This window comes from Amphibalanus amphitrite, unplaced genomic scaffold (assembly GCF_019059575.1).
Source record: "Amphibalanus amphitrite isolate SeventyFive unplaced genomic scaffold, NRLGWU_Aamphi_draft 000042F_arrow, whole genome shotgun sequence".
NCBI classification, from domain to species: Eukaryota; Metazoa; Arthropoda; class Thecostraca; order Balanomorpha; family Balanidae; genus Amphibalanus; species Amphibalanus amphitrite.
The window spans coordinates 1070618-1078789 of record NW_024881538.1 but is presented as its reverse complement, the minus strand read 5'-3'; the positions used below and the strand labels follow the sequence as shown (position 1 = coordinate 1078789).

Sequence of the window (8172 nt, the reverse complement as noted above, 5' to 3'; positions counted from 1 at the left end):
CCCCCTCCAGTACCGCGCCGCCGTCGACGGAGGGTGGCCCGTGTCTCCACGAGGCGACTGCGCGCGGCCGGCCGGCCGGTGGTGCGCCGGGTCAGCACCAAACTGCTCAGCTCCGGCGCCCCGGGCCGGGGGCGCTCCCGAGTGCCGCTGCTGGCCGGCGCCCGGGGCCGACCGGCCCTCCCGCCGCCGCCGCCCTCCAGGACCGGCACGCCGCTACGGCTGGTGAGTAACCGGCACAAGTAAGGGCCATGCATCCATCCTTCAACTCATGAGTCTGTGAGTTCAACGTCAAAGTACAAGCTAGTGCGGAATAAGTTGGAACGTTCACTCGTGTAGTAGGAGCTGGTAAGATTTCATTAGTGGGCATCAGGCGTTTGAAAAATAAATGCGTGGTCGGAATACAGTCACGGGAATGTAGGAAATGCTTGGAAATTTCGGTAGCCTGGCTTTGAATTCTTAGCCGGTAATATACGTGTATTCTGCATTCTGTAACCGAGCGCGGGCTCCCGCCGATTGTCAAGTCACGGAACAGTGTCACGTTTCAACGCTAAAAGGAAAATCGACCGCTGTCATGCATTAGTGGCCGTCTCCTTTCAGTTTCACCTGACATGGACCCGCGGTGGTGCAGGTGATGCCCCGTTGCATATGTACGGTTTGCACGGGCGCCATCTATGTGCATTGGGCACTCGTCCGCGGTCTGCACCTGGCTCAGAAGTCAGAGCCCGCTGTGCTACGCTACGCCACCTACATGTAGTGGAGAGGGTGCTCTGGCGCGCCCTCTAGGTAGAGCAGTAGTGACTCAATGGTACGGTACCTTGACTGTAGGTGGCGTAGCGCTGGGTATTTTTAGTCGACTGATAGTTTTGACAGACTACTATGAACGTCAAACCCCTTGAGACCCCACTTTTTTGCGATAATTTTTAAATGCGTCAACTTTCGTTGACAATATTCTGGCAATGTATGTTTCAGAACCTGCCGAAACTTTTATTACTAAGGTATTTTGACGCCAAACGATTATGGAAGGTACTTCTCATTCACTCGTAATGCTAAGGTCAATTCAGGCCCGAGCAGAGGCTTGCGCTCGGCCACACTCGAGCCCCGCCACCAGCGCCATCTGCCCTAAATGCCATCTGCCAGCGCCCGCTACCGCTACCAACTACCGCCCACCATCAAGCCTGGATGGAGCGCGAGACGCGAGTGACCGGTCGCCGGGCAAGGAGCGCCAGAGGGGTAGGGCGGAGCTTAGCGCTGACGTCATTACGTGGCTCCGCCTCATGAGCGCGTAGCCTCTACCCAAACAGCAGATTCGTTCCGTGAAATTTAACATTACGAGTGAATGAGAAGTACCTTTCATAATCGTTTGGCGTCAAAATACCTTAGTAATAAAAGTTTCGGCAGGTTCTGAAACACACATTGCCAGAATATTGTCAACGAGAGTTGACGCATTTAAAAATTATCGCAAAAAAAGTGGGGTCTCAAGGGGTTTGACGTCCATAGTAGAGGTGAGCTAAGAAATGAGACGAGCATCCATTCATCCAACTCTAGGACAACTGCCAAACGGGTTTCACTTCTGACACTCAAAAAGTAATGAACAATCGGACCGCCAAGCTAAAAGACGCGAAAGATTTTAGCGATGTGTCGATTTTCAGCGCCCGTTAAGGTTTTTCTCGAGCCTGATTATAATATGATTAGGTATATTCCTAAAGATATACATCATTTTCCGTACTTGCGGAAATTTCACACCAGTGCCATTCTAGGTCAGGTCACGACAAGTGAATACGCCTGAAGAACTAAGTAAAAGCTCGCCATAGCACTGTAACATCGACTCAACAATTATTTTATTTATTTCGAAACTTTTGACCTTTAGGGTAATGCATAAATGTATGTATGTCTATGATTTCTATTTTAGCATTGCTTAGCAAGCAAATGTCAATGCTGAATTGCACCAGGGGTCTCCATTTCATACATCTATAATGATAAAGACCTTAGGTTAAAGGTCTTAGAAGGTCAGCAGCAGTTTTTTATGCTAAACGTTTTAACATCTTGCATACGTCCAGCGTGGTTCAGCTCAATGAAGCGGATCTACCGATTCCCAACACCACTTTTTCGGTCAAGTCATGGCTTTGACCTTCGGTCTAATCTAATCTGAGAATACCCCAGCGAAAGAGCTCTCGAATAGCTATCGTTTTTTCCCGTGATGTTGTTTTATTAGTTCACGAGCTCTTAACCCGCGCTCCGTACGTAGGCTATCGGTGGACCCTACTACCCGTAAGGGGGAGGGGCGTTTCACTTTCGGCCCCCCCCTAAGATCTCGGAAAGTTACCGGCCGATTCTCAAAATTCAAAAGGCGTTGGATAGCCCTACCACGGAATTACCTTGTGACCCAATTTCATTGACCTCGGTCCGACCGATCACGTCAAAGGTCACTGGTCAGGTCAAAGATCGCATTTTCACCGTTAACAGGTATTTCAAGAAATGTGTTTTAAAATCGAGTGCAAGTCATGTTAGTGAAAATCATCGATGGAGAATTGTTCGTCAAGCATATATTTTGCTATTTGAGGTCACTGACACCAGGTCAGGTCACAGAGGTCAGGTCACCGAGGGTCACAGTATGAAAGTGTCGTATGAGACATGTCTTATGGTCCATTTTACATGACAAACGCGATTATGTGGGCTAGGGAACCTTTGGGGCCAGTTTAGGTTATGTTCTGGTAAAGGTCAGGTCAAATTAGGTCAAATTTCAAAGTTGATATTTTTGCATAAAATGGGTATATCAATTCTGGATTCGATTTAGCTCGTCACGGAGAGTCTAATGATGGTCTTTGTTTTGTGCTACGTGGTCTAGAATTGCTAAAGATTAGGTTTGAAAATTTGACGTCATCAATTTGCAACAGTTTTTTCGTCCTAATCTGGAAAAAAAGAGGCATCAATCTGAAATTTGGTATGTGGCTAGAAGACGGTTATAGGGACTAGCATATATACCTATTCCTTTTTTCAAAATTCGGCACATTTTTATATTTTTTTGGCTAAGATATTCAAAAAATTACTTTTTTGATTTTTTAGGGCCAAATCCAGAAATTTCACAAATCCAAGATAGCAGTTCTATAGCCCTGTTGATTTTAGCCCTTGACAATCTGATCATTTTTCTGTATCTTTAAAGCTGTAGGCCTGACAGCTCTGCCCGCGAAACCTTTTCTGGGGTTGAAAAAGGCAGAACATGACGTCATTATGACGTCATTTTGGCCAACCTATCATAGCCTCTAGAAAACGTTTTAGTCACGATGTGTAAAGTTGATGCCCGGATGGTTCTGAAAGCTTAGCGGCGATATCTGCAGCCGTTTAGGAGATATCTACGGAAAGGGACAAGGGGAGCCGTTTCGCCCCCCACCCCCTCTCCTACGGGGCGCGTGTTAATGGTCTAAAGTAATGTGACCAAGCGCCATTTTCGACACTTGACATTTCCGTTTGTCAAGCTGAGTGGAGCCGATTGACAAACAATCTAAAAAAACGTCTGGAAACAAAATACTAATTAATTATCCCGTTGACATGTGATCGGTAGGTTATAAAATTGGTATTACCCCTAGGCAGGTCACTCCTGCTGGACGTATGTACATGAGGATGAGGCACGTAAGATCTTGGATTCACTTCACATGCCTAGTTGTTCGTAATACTGTTTAGTGTATACCTATAGTATTCTGTATACTGTATATGGTAAAAATATAGTATCAATTGTTTTAGGTTCCGAGGCAATGGTCAGCACTCAGCACTTTCAGCTGACTGATGAGGCACACGCTATTTGTTTCCGATATGAGATTTGTAAGGTTATCGAGGTCTGTTTAAATTGCACGACCGATCTTTGACCAACATTGCCACACACGCTACGCATAACCGTCCGGTATGATAGAACCCTATCTTTTTATAGAATAGAACCCTCCCGCCACCCGCAGAACACGGGCTAATTTAGGTTAACGTTGGCTGAGCGTGCATATCGTTTTCACATTAAACCTTTGGAATGCAACGAAAGGATTACCATTCCTCAAACAATAAAAGTTTATAGACTAAAGCTTGATCAATGTGCCATTCGATTCGGTCGCGCGAAGTGGGATTAATTAGCTTTGTAAGTCTTCGCAGGCGATTGTGCACGTAGGGGATAGGAATAGAGCAGGGTAAGAACAAACATTTTTACTTATCTGCGAGGCATTCACGTCGAAGCCAGTAGGGATATCCGATTAACACATGGGGTTACAGACCTGCAGCGAATGGGAATCACGATCTTCTATAAATGAGCATTATTAATCAATTTAAAAAGCGGTGTCACGAACAGTGTGAATTGAACAATTAATTTGGAGGTTCGTCCCCGCCACTTCTGATAACATTTTAATAAATGTACCCAAAAGCGTTGATATGTGTTATGCGTCCTGCGTGCACCCAATTGGGCATTTAAACCTTTGATGCTCCCGCACTAGGGGGAAATGCTCCTGCAACGGGAAAATTTCACGATGACGTCAGGGTTCCCAGCCAATGAGCGGTCGCGCTGAGTGGGCGGCGGCGGCGGCGGCGGCGGCGGGCTCTGCCGCCCCAGTCGCTGGGGGAGAGCCGGCACGAGGGGCGGTGCGGTGAGCAGCGCGTCTGTGAGTGGCGCGGTGAGAGTGAGACGCCGCCTGTGACATACAAACGGTGTGCGGACGGCACACATCACACGGAGCTGCTGTCGGCACCAGCGCGACTCCGGTCAGTTGACGCGATTTTCGGTCGGTACTTACCTATACAAACTATACATAACACGCAATCTCCGTTATTTCGTCGTTCTTTTATATATTCACTGTTAAATGCTCATTTGTTGTATCTTGAAATGTGTGGAAGTATGACATCTTATCCAAATTGTGGTGCTCTGGCGGATATGTGCAATTTACTGGTGTACATATATTTTTCCATTGCTCCTCGGAACCGTATGATTTTACCACCGTTGATGGAAGCCGGAGCAACAATATCACAATTTACGGTAAACATGCCTGAATTCAACAACAAGTTACAACAGATATCTGTCGTGTGCTATAAAACTGGTCAACGTTTGCTGGCTTAGATTAATTTCTGGATACGTAATCAATCAAAATGCACGCGGATTACCTGTAGGATACAAGCAAAAAGACAAACAGCTTAAAATAAATATCCTTTATTCACTGCGGCCAGGAAACGATTTGAGTGCAATATGCAGCCCCTAACGTCTCAAAAGAACATTCCTGAGCATAACCAGCCCGAATTGTTCATTTTCTTTGCCGTATAGGTCTGATACATGCATGGATATAAATCGCTGATCGCACAGGATTTTATTATATCGTCCGAATGCTAAGGTTGCTAGGATCATGTCCATGTGTTGGCGAGCTGGAGCGACTGTTTCACGCACACAAAAGCGAGCATGACAAAAGGCACTTTCAGTATTGTTCGAGATCATGCACCTTGACGTGCTCTAACGTTGCATGCTATGTTGCAAACGTTTTGCTTCTTTCTTGTCTACACTTCCGCAAAACTTGAGCACGACAGTTTTTATCGGCTATCTCTGGAGTCCCAGTTTCCGCATTTCATTATATCTATCCAATTTTAAGTACCTAAGTGACGAAGCTTTACTTCAATGCTCTATTCGCAATATATCATCCATCTATCTATCTATGGGTGCAATACCTTCGCCATTGTGTTCTGTTGCATTCTTTTGTTTCCTTCTTTTCCTATCGGTAATCAGCTGGCTTAGACACTGACCAAAATAAGCCACTCCCAGTCACAGCAAATTACATTCTGCGCGGATGGATTCGTGTGCTCCGTCCGTTGGCCCTGTCCTGAAGCGACAGATGTTCAGGTATCCCGTCTGTCGGCGCCGGCAGCGAGAGAGGACCTGACCCAGATTACAATCTCACCGCGGTTCACGTCGCTCAGCAGAAGCGCACGTCTGCTGGCGTGAAGAGCACTGCACCACACTCCTAACGCCCTTTCCTGCTTTTCAAGTACCTACCGTCTATGATGAAATAGTATATGCTAATGCAATGCTCTAGCGAGGAACATCTTGATATATAAAGTTAGAATTTCCAATGAATTTTTTTTCCGCGATAGTTCATTGAAATTGTAATAAAAAGCAAATATTATATTGTTTGCTTAACAATATAAAAAGTTCATTCCAAACGGTCAAAGAAAAAAGTTCATTTGAAATTCTAACTGCATATGTATACCTACCGTCTACTACCACGCCCTTTGATCGACCGATAGGCTCGGCGGTAGTCGCTGTTGTGACCTCTCCATCCGCTTTATCAGGCCGTCTCGTCAGTCCTATACCGCCTAATCTTCCTGCAATCTCTCCATCCGATCTTCTCAACGATAAACAATAAACACTTCACTACCGCAGCTCTATCATCTATATCACCCCAAATGACCCGCCCTCTTCTCCTCTTTCATCTAACGCTGAAGAGCTGTTGTCTGATTCTGCGGTCTTTGTCCCATCTCCCCGCGGTCATTGACCATCTCTACTCTCCAGTCACTCTACTACCATCCCCCTCTAGCCCAGCTGACTCCGATCACTCCTTTCTGCGCGGTCTGGCGGACGGCGCTGACGTATCGCTCGCGTCCGGCCATACTTTCTCTGCCCGGCGGCGGCAGCGGTTACGGCGGCCCTGTCCGCCCCCGCGCGACCGTCCGGCAAACGCTCGTAGTTTGGGGGAGCCACTCCGCCCCAATCTGCATGGTACTCCTGGGCGTGGCAGGCAAGTGTGCCCGGTGAGATAACTGAGCACAAACGGCTCCGCTATAGAAGGAATGGTGATAGATGTGGGAGTGCGGTGGCAAATGGACGGCGAAAGTGCGAATTCAGTCAATCGTGGTTTCTGAGAAGTAAAATAATAATTTTCAGTTCTCTGCTGGTGGTGGGAAAGTCTATTTATGATGTCGCGTTATTCAGTTAGGTATCATTCATCTCCCTTTTTAAATTGTTCAAATTGAAATAAAACTCGTTGATCGCATTCATGATCACTAGTCGTCAGTCCGGCAGGGTTACACTACACACAGAAGAGTGGCCGCAGATGTGGCAAAGATAATGGCCGAGTCGAATAGTTTGTCTGCCAGGAGTCTGTTGAAACACCCACTTTACATTGTCATGGCCGTCTGAACTACCTCACGATCCTTCCATGGTTGCACGGCTCCTTGGAGTAGGGGAAGTTGGGGCAATGCCGGAGTTGGGGCAAAGCCGAAATTCGAGATATTTCTAAAACCGTACGACATGGATGCCACGTCTCAGTGATGCTCTGAAGCTTGAGTGACTATACAATTATCGCATGTGTGTTACGAGTCGTCATTTGGAATACTTCGGCTGTGAGGGCGCCAAAAGCGTTTTCAAGGTACGTTTCCTTTGTACTACATGCGCCTTTGAAGCTGCATTTCTCACTCATTATGCTACCGTTTGTCTGGCCAATTCGGTCAAGTAATCTTCAGCATGTCTTTGCATAAGTGTGCTACCTATTTGAAATTTATACAGCACGTTTAAAAGTTATGGGCCTGCAAATGAAAGTATGGCTGGCTGGGGTAATGCCGAAAACGTGCAATTACGCACGTTAAAGCACGCTACGTGGACTTTACTGCTGTAGAATAGCAACGCGTATTTTTAGTCAAACAAATTACACTTTCAGCCGGCACAACGGCCTGTTACCTATAAGGAATGATTTACCTGGCATTTTCTTATTATATCACACAATTATAACTTCCAGTGTGCACCAAGCGTCCTCAAGCTCTTAAAACGCGTGTCAACTTTGATGAATTTTGGATAAAGTTTGAGATAAATTGGCAAAACATCAATGTCAGCATTCCTCGTAGATCATTTATCCCATTTTCGGCTTTCCCCGCAGTCCGGGGCAACGCCGAAAAAGTCAGTTCTTTGATATTTTTAGTTTTTGCGCTTAACGGTATGCGAATTCATCAAATGCGCCTGGTATGTTTGAAAGACAAAAGACTGTCCTCTCGAATGACGCCAACAAGAATAGCTTATGTTGTCTACCTTGCGTGCTACGGGCGTCAGAAAAAAAGTATTCGGCGTTCCCCCAACTTCCCCTAATGTTTAACGGCCCTATCTATCCTCGGTAAGCCGACCATTCCTCGGTGGGTGGAGTAGCCATCGCCGTCGTTTGGATGGAGAGGAGA

At 46.5% G+C, this 8172-nt stretch overlaps 1 protein-coding gene across 1 annotated transcript in view; it reads left to right on the top strand.

The window, feature by feature from the left end:
* The first annotated feature begins 4580 nt into the window (after positions 1 to 4580).
* The window catches only part of LOC122376557 (chitin synthase chs-2-like), a 29442-nt gene continuing 25850 nt past the window's right edge, over positions 4581 to 8172 (top strand). Inside the window, exon 1 of the mRNA XM_043356459.1 lies at positions 4581 to 4731. The gene's annotated coding sequence lies outside the window, so the exon portion shown is untranslated. The remainder of the gene's footprint in view (positions 4732 to 8172) is intronic.